Here is a 12,586-nt window from a genome sequence, read left to right on the forward strand (position 1 = left end):
ATGTTTATCTTGCTGGGATTATTTGACCCCAGCAGACTTCCTGCCTATGGTGGGGGGCTGGACTTGATGACCTCACAAGGTCCCTTCCAGTCCCTAATGTCTATGAAGTCTATGAAGTCTATTACACTTGCCAGCACCACAACTGAGAGAGATCTGGGGGTCATAGTAGACCACAGAATGAACATGATCCACCAGTGCGATGCTGTAGCTGGCAGAATGACTCAAACAATGGCATGCATCTACGGATGCATCTCAGGCAAGAGTAAGGATGTCAATCTCCCACTCTTCTTGGCCTTGGTGAGACTGCAGCTGGAGTACTGCATCCAGTTCTGGGCACTGCACTTCAGGAAGGATGTGGAGAAGCTTGAGAGAGTCCACAGGAGGGCTACGCACATGATTAGAGGTCTGGAGAGCAGGTTATATGAAGAGAGGCTGAGAGACATGGGACTGTTCAGCCTGGAGAAAAGAAGACTTAGAGGGGACTTGGTGGCAGCCTATAAGTATATAAGGGGCACACATCAGGACCTGAGGGAGCATCTGTTCACAAGGCACTCCTGGGGAAGACAAGAACCAATGGCCACAAACTGCTTGAAGATCGCTTCAGATTGAACAAAAGGAGAGACTTCTTTATGATTTGAGTGCCAAGGGTCTGGAACAGATTCCCTCAGAGGTGATACGGTCACCTACCCTGAAGATCTTTAAGAAAGTCTTGATGCACACCTTGCTGTGGTCATCTGACCCCAGCAGTCTTTCCTGCCCAAGTGCAGGGGGGATGGATCCAATGACCTTGTGAGGTTCCTTCCAGCCCCTAAAATCTATGAAGCACAGACTCACCCATCTGCTCCTGTTTCTTGTGAGTTAAATCACGAAATTAGATGCCATTGATGGAGAGAGGGTGGGCAAACGTGTGGGGATGTTGCTACCACTCTCAAACGTGCTGGAGAGAGATCTTGAGATTGGGTGATGGGTTTATCTCCTGGCTTCACTACCTCACTCCAGGGCTGGGGCACTCAAGAGCACAGGAGAAACATTCATTGAGTAGCTAGCTGCCTGTTCCTCTACAAGTCAGGTAATTTCTAGACTTCCTGCATGAAACAGGAATAATGATACCCCCTTTGTCTGTTTTGTCAGCTTACTACATGAACACAAAGTGCGTACCTAGAATGTCCTTGTGTTTCACACTTTCTTTCGCGCATTGGTTCTGAGCATGTCGCAGTGCTGCAAGGGTACTAGGCTGTGAAGGAGGTGCTGAGTGATTCTCGAGATGAGTTCATTGCCAGAGGACACCTACCAATTGGTGACAAGCTTCACAAAGGATAAGGTATTGTTTCAAGACTGGAGCACATGGGAGAACATCCTCTCTTCAGAGAGAACAGCAGGGATGAAGAGAGATGAGAAATGGAAGTCCCAATCCAAAAGAGCTTGCAATGTAAGCCTTATATGCTAGGATCAAGGACTTTGTGGCTTTTCTAGTGTATGGTAATAGTAAGGTGACTCAAAATAGGGTCCAAAAAACCCACGTACCAGGGAGAAGACTGCCTAGGGTGAAACAACCCAGAAGGGCTGAGGCAGGGATGTACCTAAACTGCTGCTCATCTAGAATTTCAGCACTTGGAGGACAGTTGCCAGCCTTGCACTTGGAATCCAGGGCTGGGTCTGGAGTCTGTTTCTGAGGGGTAATACCCACATCCACCATTTCAAAGAAGGGTTGTGTTTTAAAATGGAGGAGGTGATGGTGTTGTTGGCACTAGCAGTTCCCATCTTTAATAAAATAGCCTACTGGTTAGAGCCCACTGAATCAGGCCACTCAGGGGACTTCAGCACCACTCTGCCTTGTTTCTGAAACCGAAGACCTAGAAGGAACCTAGGTACCTAATTGCTCTGACTGGGGCAGTTCTGGGCATTTGTCAAAAGAAAACTACAACAGCCTTCAGAATTGTTACGTCAGGCAGGTTTAGGCACCTCACAGTTTAGTCAGAACCTAAGTAGAGCTGTCTCCAGACTTTGGCAAAAAGCTTAAATCTGGACTTTTTGGATCACCATTCTGAAGTTTCTGGGCCCAAATCCTGTTCTATGGGCCTACATAATTTTTTAGCCCAAACTCTAGCATGTAGAAAAAAACCCAGCATGATATCCAGTGAATGTCACTTATCTGAACTCTCTGCGATGACCCATATATGTGAAATTCTCAGATATATGACATATCTAGAATAAAACAAAGCATAAAACATTGCAGAACCTAGTACAAAATAAGCACACATACATATATATCTGTTCATTCATGCACAGGTTTTTGCTCTTCTTGCATTTCTGGTGTCATGTAACAAGTCATAAAGGTTAGGAGACATGCATTGCATGTCTGGTGTCATAAAGGTTAGGAATTCATATAATCTGAGATTTCATGTTAATGGGATTCAGAGAAGTGAGAGTGTCCTTAATTCTCTTGTTCACACTCAAGACTCAGATATATCAGTACTGAGTGATGCTATTTAAAGGTAGATTGGTTTACAAATCAGTCAGGCTGTGCGAAATTTCGCCTGGCATTTCGTTTCAAAGCTGTTTTGATGCATTTCAAACTCAAAACAGCAAAATCAAAATGAAACAAAGCCTTCAAAACAGGTTTGCAATGAAACAAGGGAACTCGAAATGTTTTGAAAGTTTCAAACAATTTGAGTTTCGAAGCCAGGCTTACTGGCTTCAGCGCCAGTCCCAACTGGCAGCACCCAGTTCCTGTCATCTGGGAGGCAGATAGGGGGCTCACCCCCATATCCAGGAGGGCTGCGGGGGCTGTGCCAGAGTCCTTTCAGGGGTGCAGGCCCCCGATCTGCCTGCCAGATGACAGACCAGTGCTGGGCACAGCCTGCACCCAGCGCCGGGAAGATCTGTGCTGCCGCTGGCCGCAGGTGGCAGCACTCAGCTCCTGTTACCTGGCAGGCAGCTTGGAGGAGCACACCCCTGGGAGGATGCCGGCACAGCTCCTGCAGCCCTCCCAGGGGTGCTGGTGGGCCCCCGATCTGCCGGATGACAGGAGTCAGGTGCTGCTGCCTGGAGACAGCGGGGCTGGGGCAGATCATCTTGTGCAGGGACCCACCGCCCCAATCCTGGGGCAAGGGAGGGTCCCCACAGGAGCTGATCTGCCCCGGGCCTCACACCCTCCTCGAGCCAGCTCCAGTATGGGGCTGGGCCATATCAACTCATGCGGAGACCCTCCCCCACCCCAGGATCAGGGCGGTGGGTCCCCACACGATCTGATCTGCCCCAGTCCTGCTGGCCCCAGGCAGCAGCACTCAGCTCCTGTCAGCCAATCTTCCTGGTGCCAGTCCCAGATGGCAACACCTGACTTCTCTCATCTGGTAGGCAGATCGGGGGCTCGCACCCCCAGGAGGACTCTAGCACAGCCCCCACAGCCCTCCTCAGGGTGCAGATGAGCCCCCAGTCTGCCTGCCTGCTGCATTTTATGTTCCCCCATAATAACCTATCGGCGAAACATCAAAACAGCATCGAAACAGCAAAACAGTTTTGGCAAAACAAAACAAAACAGTGCTTTTGAAATGAAACTAAACTCAAGATGAAACACTGTTCCTTTGAATCATCTAAGCGGAAGTTGAATTGGAATGGTGCTGTTTCGCACAGGCCTACAAATCAGTCTCTGCTGCTCTCCAGTCCTGTGTCCCAAATCATTTTCTCCCCCTCCCACAAACAGGGGGTTATTTTCAGCAGTGGGGAGCAGTGGAAACAGCTCCTTTGATTTACTCTCACTACTCTGTGGAACATTGGGATGGAGAAGAGAAGCATTGAGGATCGGATCCAGCCCAGTGTCTAACAAAGAAGCTCAGCAATACCCGGCGTGAGTTTCATTATTATAACATTTGCAAAGTTACATCTAGAGAATATTAAAGCTGCAAATCAAGCACTTAGGAACTCAGAATAGGCATAATCAAGGTTTTAAACAGATGTCACCAAATGAAGGAGATCAGCCGTGGGGTATGTCCCAGCATAACTGATCTACTTCACTGGGAGAAACACATGTTGCCTGTTGTCTCAGAGGCTTGGGCCCCTGCCACTCCTGGGAGAGGCTGGGGTCCAATCTTGTGCAACAATCCTTAGAGCATGCCTCTGCAAAAAAGGGAGCCCTGGATTCCCTTGCTAGCATAGATGTGACCAGGGAATGTCTTCATGTTTCTATGCATGGGGAAAACCCATTTGTACAACCTGCCCAAAGTTGGATTCCCCAGGTGCACATCTCCCCTGGGAACTATGTATCAGAGGTAGAATTCATATCTTCTTGGTAACATTTAGTTGATGCAACCAAGAGACCAAGCTCTCTTCCTGCAGTTCCTCGACTCATGCACAAGACCGATTTCAGCTTCCTCAACTAATGAAGCAGGAGGTTACATCTCAAAAACCACAAGCTTGAAGTAAGATTAGTGGGTTTTTTCATTCATGGCAACATTTTCAGTCTTCCAGAGATACCCTTTGATCCCACCTTTCTGCTGAGCTATGCTGCCTCCAGTGTCATCTGCTCCATCATATCCATGACCCCAGGGAGTTGGGAGTTCAAGAAGAGTGGTTGCTTCTCAAGGAAGCGATCCTCAGTGCACAAGCTAAATCTATTCCAACACGGAGGAAAGGCAGCAGGAGGGCACAGCAGCCCCCCTGGCTCTCCAGAGACCTAGCGGACCTACTGTGGCTAAAAAGGAAAGCCTACAAAGGATGGAGGATGGGATTCACCTCCAAGGAGGATTACTCCACGCTGGTCCGGTCCTGCAGGGAGCAAACCAGGAAAGCCAAGGCTGCAACTGAACTCCAACTAGCTTCAAGCATCAAGGACAACAAAAAGTCCTTTTTCAGATATGTGGGGAGCCGGAGGAAAAGCAAGGGCAATGTTGGACCCCTGCTAAACCAGATGGGGCAACTGACAACTGACACCCAGGAAAAAGCCAACCTATTAAATAGGTACTTTGCATCAGTCTTTCATCAGTCACATGGGATGCCCATGCCTGCTATGGGACAGGGAAATCTGGGTGAGGGGGATCCCCTACCCTCCATCAATGCTGACCTCGTGAAGGAACACCCTGAGAAGCTGGATACCTTCAAGTCAGCTGGCCCTGACAACCTGTACCCCAGGGTACTCAAGGAGCTGGCGAGCGTCATAGCCCAGCCCCTGGCACAGATCTTTGAAAACTCCTGGCGCTCTGGTGTAGTGCCTGAAGACTGGAAGAAGGCCAATGTGGTGCCGATCTTCAAAAAAGGGAGGAGAGTGGATCCGGCTAACTACAGGCCCATTAGCCTGACTTCTATCCTGGGGAAGATCTTAGAAAAGTTTATTAAGGAGGCCATCCTTGAGGGACTGGCCCAGGCTAACATCCTAAGGGATAGCCAGCATGGGTTTGTTGCGGGTAGGTCTTGTTTGACCAATCTCATTTCCTTCTATGACCAGGTGACCTATCACCTGGACAAGGGAGAAGAGATTGATGTCATATATCTTGACTTCAAAAAAGCTTTTGATCTGGTATCCCATGATCACCTCTTGGCCAAACTGCCCAGTTGTGGCCTTGGCTCCACCACGATCCGCTGGCTGGGAAATTGGCTTCATGGTCGGACCCAGAGGGTTGTGATTGATGGCAGTCACTCATCGTGGTGCCCTGTGACCAGTGGGGTCCCTCAAGGCTCTGTCCTGGGACCCATACTGTTCAACATCTTCATTAACGATGTGGACATTGGAGTCAGGAGTGGACTGGCCAAGTTCGCCGATGACACCAAACTTTGGGGCAAAGCATCCACGCCAGAAGATAGGTGGGTGATCCAGGCTGACCTGGACAAGCTCAGCAAATGGGCAGACGAGAACCTCATGGTGTTTAACACCGAAAAATGCAAGGTTCTCCACCTTGGGAGGAAAAACCTGCAGCACCCTTATAGGCTCGGCAGTGCTACGTTGGTTAGCACTACAGAAGAAAAAGACTTGGGGGTGCTGCAGCTAGTAAAGCGACCAAAATGCTGGCGTGCATCCATAGATGCTTCTCGAGCAAATCCCGGGATGTCATTCTCCCCTTGTACTCGGCCTTGGTGAGGCCGCAGCTGGAGTACTGCGTCCAGTTTTGGGCTCCACAATTCAAAAAGGATGTGGAGAAGCTTGAGAGAGTCCAGAAGAGAGCCACGCGCATGATCAGAGATCAGGAAAACAGAACTTACGTTGACAGGCTGAGAGCCATGGGACTCTTTAGCCTGGAAAAGTGCAGGCTCAGGGGTGATCTGATGGCTACCTACAAGTTTATCAGGGGTGACCACCAGGATGTGGGGGAACATCTGTTCACCAGAGCGCCCCATGGGATGACGAGGTCGAACGGTCACAAACTCCTGCAAGACCGTTTCAGACTGGACATGAGGAAGAATTTCTTTACTGTCCGAGCACCCAAGGTCTGGAACAGTCTGCCAGCGGAGGTGGTTCAAGCGCCTACATTGAACACCTTCAAGAGTAAATTGGATGCTTATCTTGCTGGGATCCTATGACCCCAGCTGACTTCCTGCCCTTTGGGCAGGGGGCTGGACTCGATGATCTCTCGAGGTCCCTTCCAGCCCTAATGTCTATGAAATAAATCTATGAAAGAGAGGGAAGTTGAGACTGGTTCATTGGCCCCAGGGTCATGGAGAGTGGTATGCAAATAGTAGTGGTGTCTGGTCAGAAAGCAGAGCTTGGATTTACCACAATACATGAAAAGAAGCAGACAAGATGTTGGCTAACCCCACAGACTGGGTCTTTTGGTCCTGTGAGCAGCAAAAGCTGGTGGTTGGTGGCTCTATATTAAGGAGGAATACACATCCTCGTTAATTAGCAAGGAGCCAGGGGAGGGGCACTCTGAAGTGCTTAGGGTTAGAGTACAAGGCAGTCGAGGGGAAAGGGACTTAATGGTGGGAGTCTACTACAGACCTCCCAACCAGGGAGAAGAGCTTGACCAGGAATTCTTGGGTCAGCTCACAGAGGTAGTGAAGGCTAAGGATGTGGTTGTCATGGGGGACCTGAATTTCCCGGACATCTCCAGGGAAGAGCAGTCAGCCAGGTCTGAACGCTCATGTAGGTTCTTGGCCAGAGTGCAGGACCTCCATCTAACCCAGGAGGTGCACAGCCCCACCAGGGGGGACGCCTTGTTGGACCTAGTGCTGGCCACGGGTGACGACCTGGTGAGGGGGCTGCGAGTGCTCGACCACCTGGGCAACAGCGACCGTCACCTGCTGGAATTCACCATCCAGCGCAAGGTGGCAAGGGCATGCAGTAAGACAGCGGCCCTGGATTTTAGGAGGGCAGACTTCAACGAGCTAAGGAGGATAGTTGGAGAAGCACTAAGGTCCCGGGGGGGTGGGGAGCCAGGTGTCCAAGGAGAGTGCTCACTCCTTAAGGAAACGATCCTCCAAGCCCAAGGAAGGTAATCCCAACGAGGATCAAAGGGAGCAGGAGAGCACACAAGCCTTTGTGGCTCACCAAAAGAATCCGGGAAGGTCTCCTTGCTAAAAAGGAGGCTTATACCCAGTGGAAAGAAGGGGACATCACCAGGGATGACTATACTGCAGTTGCTCGGGGATGTAGGGGGGCAGTTAGGAAGGCCAAGGCAGAGATGTAACTGGGACTGGCTTCCCAGATTAAGGACAATAAGAAGTCTTTTTTTAAATACGTAGGGGGTAAAAAGAAGGTCCCAGGTAACGTGGGGCCCTTGCAGGATGACATGGGTAATGTGGTCGTCACACCAGACGGCAAAGCTAACATGTTTAACAATTTCTTTGCCTCCATCTTCCTAAGTAGGGACCAGAACAGCCACCTCCCTGCTGGGCCCCCCTCGGGCCCCGGGGGAGGCACACCTGGGCCACGGGTTAGCGAGGATTTAGTTAGAGAGCTTCTGGAGGGGTTGGATGTATTCAAGTCAGCTGGCCCGGATGATCTCCACCCTAGAGTTCTAAAGGAACTGGCCAAAGTCATTGCAAGTCCCCTGGCACAACTTTACCAGCAGTCGTGGTGCTCTGGTGAGGTACCGGAGGACTGGAAGAGGGCCAACGTGGTCCCCATCTTCAAAAAAGGCAGGAAGGAAGACCCGGGAAACAATAGGCCAGTTAGTCTCACCTCGATCCTAGGCAAGCTGTTCGAGAAAATTATGCTGGCACACATCCAGGACGGGCCAGCAGGAGACTGCATGCTTAGGGGCAACCAAGATGGGTTCATCAGTGGCAGGTCCTGTCAGACCAACCTGGTGGCCTTTTACGATCAGATCACCAGATCATTAGGTCCAGGAGTAGCAGTGGATATAGTCTTCCTGTACTTCCGGAAGGCTTTTGACACTGTCTCTCACCCTGTTCTCATTAAGAAACTGGGGGACCGTGGTGTAGACACCCACACAGTTAAATGGGTCGCCAACTGGCTGGAGGGCCGCACCCAGAGGTTGGTAGTAGATGGGTCCTTCTCAACCTGGAAGGACATGGGCAGTGGGGTTCCGCAGGGCTCGGTCCTCAGGCCCGCACTGTTCAACATCTTCATCAGAGATTTGGACGAGGGGGTAAAAAGCACCCTGTTCAAATTTGCTGATGACACTAAGATGTGGGGGGATGTGGGAACATTGGAAGGGTGCAACAGGCTACAATCTCACCTAGACAGGTTACAAGGGTGGGCGGACGAGAATAGGATGGGTTTCAACACAGACAAGTGCAAGGTGATGCACCTCGGGAGGAACAACCGGCACCATACCTACAGGTTGGGGAACTCCCCTCTTATCAGCACGGAGGCGGAAAGGGATCTGGGAGTGATCATCGACTCCAAGATGAACATGGGCCGGCAGTGTGGAGAGGCAGTCAGGAAGGGCAACCTCACCTTGGCGTGCATCCACAGATGCATCTTGAGGAGGTCCACGGAGGTGATCCTCCCCCTCTATGCAGCATTGGTCAGGCCGCAGCTGGAGTACTGCGTCCAGTTCTGGGCGCCGCACTTCAAGAGGGATGTCGACGGCATTGAGAGGGTCCAGAGGAGGGCCACTCGTATGATCAGGGGACAACAGGGCAGGCCCTATGAGGAGAGGCTGCTGGACCTGAACCTGTTCAGCCTCCAAAAGAGAAGGCTGAGAGGGGATCTTGTGGCCTGTTATAAACTAGTCAGGGGGGATCAGCTGGGGAAGTCACTGTTCCCCCGAGCACCACCAGGAGTGACCAGGAATAACGGTCACAAGCTGGCAGAGGGTAGGTTTAGCTTAGATATGAGGAGGCGCTACTTCACAGTCAGGGCGGCTAGGGTCTGGAACCAGCTTCCAAGAGAAGTGGTGCAGGCTCCTACCCTGGGGGTGTTTAAGAGGAGGTTAGATGAACATCTAGCTGGGGTCATTTGACCCCAGTACTCTTTCCCGCCATGGCAGGGGGTCGGACTAGATGATCTGCTCAGGTCCCTTCCGACCCTACAAACTATGAAACTATGAAACCCCCACATACCCCCTGGGACTTTTCGAAGTACCCTCAGGGGTAAGTGTACCCCTTGTTGACAACCCCTGCCCTAATGGAACAAAGGCAATGAACCACTGGATCTTATGTACCACAAAATCTGTGTAGGTCACCAGGTTTGGATCAGCCATGTAGAAGCTCTGCATTCGGCCTATTACATGGTCAGGTTCTTCCTGAACTTTCTCTGTCATGGAACAGCAATAATGGAATTGAACAACCCCCTCCAGTTTAATCCATATTTTTATAACATAGTCTACAAAATCATGGCCAATGGACCTGAGGACTATTTCTGAACTACCCAATTTATTCTCCCAATTGTACGTATGGTGAAATGCAAGTCATATGATGGCTGGAAAGGATCTTACTTAGGATTGCCTAGGTTCAAAAAATAGTTCAATGTAACATAATAGTTTCATAGTTTCATAGTTAGTGGGGTCAGAAGGGACCTGAGCAGATCATCAAGTCCGACCCCCTGGGAGGGAGTTATTTTGTTTACTTTGCCTGCATTACTCTTATCTGAGCCCACTGTGTAACAATAAAATTTGCCTATGATTGAATGGAAGAAGTTGTGGTTGGTCTAAAGGTTTAAGGCTGCCCGGAATAAGGTACCCGTGTTATAAATCCAGTGGCAACAAAGCAGGCAGCGGTGTTGGGCAAATACCACGTGGAATTGGACTGCCTTATTGTGTGGTGCCACCCAAGAGGTTTTGCACAATAACATTTGTTTCTCTAATAGTAGTTCCTGTAAATATTACACTTATTTCACAGGTTGACTTAAGTGGAGCTGTCAGAGGTGACTTCAGCCCAATGTCTGCATGCTTCCTAGTAACATAATGTGCTTTGTGCAAACACTAACTATTACTCTGTGTGTTTTTTATTCTGCCTTATTACATCTTGGGGCATGTCTGGATGAGTACACACATGCCTGTTGCAGTGTCTCAAATGAGTTTGAGACACTACAAGAGGCACACTGGGAACAAAAAATGTTCCCTACACTACATATTTGCAAAACAAAACAAAACACAACAAAATCCACAGAAAAAAGTAGCTTAGCATGCTCTGAGACAACCAGAAGCTAAGTCCTCCAGCGGCAGTGTGGCATCCTGCCAGAGCATCTCTATGGTGCCCCTGCTGCCCCAGCATGCTGCGTCAGTGTGCTGGGGCAAACAGGAACACTGCAAGGCTGCAGTATGACCTGGACCCAGGTGCTGTCCCTGGTAAGTAGGAGGTGGAGGTAGTGGAGACTGTGTGGTTTCCAGGGGGGTTGTGGGTGTGGGGTGTATGGGTGGCTTTGTGTAGGAGGATGTAGGGTATGTGGAGAGTGGGAGGGTGTGGGGGGATGTGGGGCATGTGAGTGTGTGTGTGGAGTGTGTGTGATTTGTAGGTGGGTATATGGGGTTTGTGGGGAGGGTTGTAGGTGTGGGGTTTTGGGCAGGGTTTTAAGAGGGGACCACCACACATGCACACACCTTCACCCCTGCAGTGCACAGCCTTGGCATTGGTAGCAACAGCCAGCAAAGATATGCCTGGCTGCAGGTGCAGCCATGCGGGACACAGCACTGCCTGACCCAGGGTCTCTACACGGTGAACAGGCCTGGCCTATCCTGCCCCACTAGTGCACAACTTGGGGAAGTTGGGCCAGGCCCATTCACCATGTAGAGACCCTCGGCAGGTGGTGCTGCACCTCACAGGGGATGCACCTGCAGCCAAACATAGCTCAGCTGGCTGCTGCTGCCAGCACTGGGGGCTGTATGCTGCAGGGGGTGAGGGGGCAGGCATGTGGTGTTCCCCCACCCCCTCTAGAAACCCCAAACTCACAAATCCCCCACAAACCCCATATACTCACCCACAAACCCCACACTCCTACACACTCCATATCTCCCCACACCCCCCAACACACCCACCCACATATCTCACACGTCTCACCCCCCACCTCCCCGGCTCTGTGTCTGGCCACTCGCCGCCACCCCCCTCCACTCTGTGTCCGGCCACTTGCCATTCCCCACCCCCACTCCATGTCCATCTGTTCACCAATCTCTCCCGCCCTGCCCCCAAGTACACTTATTAAAAAAGGTTGAAAAACCCCCTGCATTAGGGATTCCGCACATTGTGAGCTGAGACACCTGTAACAGGGCAGAGCCCTGGTACTATGGGTGTGGGGAAGTCTAAACAGCCTTGCACCCTGGAAGCACCTCCTCAAGTCCACCCCAGACCTTGAAGGCCTCACTGAAGGTTGATGATCCAGGGCCCAGGATGCACCAAGTCTCCCAGAAAGGGAGCTGACACAGGTGTGGTGAATGAGGAACAGTCAGCCAAGTGGACCAGCAGGGTGAGGTATCAAAAATGCTGAAGGCAGCCTTAAGCACTGACAGGGAGCAGGCTGCCTGGAGCCTGGGGTTACCGGGGGTTGAGAGCAGAGCCCCTGTCAGTTCACTTATTTGCTTGCTTTGTTTGCACAAGCCTGCAGGCTCTGCAAAGCCTCTGAAAGATAAGCGGGGACAAGAAGGTGAAGGCTGGAAGAACTGCTGAAACATAGCTAATTTATGTGTTTAACTTTCTTTGCTCATGTTGCATTTCTAACTTGGGGAGTTATCTACTAGCCCTGCTGATAGGTGAGAGCCTTAAACAATGGGTCCTTAGCCAATTCAGTTCATGAAAGTTCAAGCCATTGCTGATGCAGACTGTGAAATCTGAGTTCAAGTGAGTTTGAATCATCCTAGTTTGTGCACAGTACAAAGTAGAAAACTCTTTCCTCCCCCGTTAATATTTTACAGCATGATCCCAACCTTACTGAAAGGTGGTGAGGTGTTCAGGCCACAAGCCCTGATCAGAATACAGAATAATTAATTTCCAAAAGGCATTTTGTAGTGTTTGATGTTGCAAGGTCTTGGTAATTCACAGACACTGGGCACACCTACACTGCATAAACAAGAACTAAAAGACTGTGCAATAATCAGCATTACTGCGTAGTAGCATCCTGGCATGACTGCCTAGTGATGCTTACTGCACAGTAGCTTGTTACCATTGTGAAATGGTAATGAGCTATTGCACAGTAAGCATTTCGTGTAGATGCACCCACCGATTAGTATTTGCAGAACCCCTGAGAGAGGAGGCTTAA

Source organism: Crocodylus siamensis, chromosome 7, assembly GCF_052110815.1.
Source record: "Crocodylus siamensis isolate JL-2025a chromosome 7, ASM5211081v1, whole genome shotgun sequence".
Taxonomy (NCBI): Eukaryota; Metazoa; Chordata; order Crocodylia; family Crocodylidae; genus Crocodylus; species Crocodylus siamensis.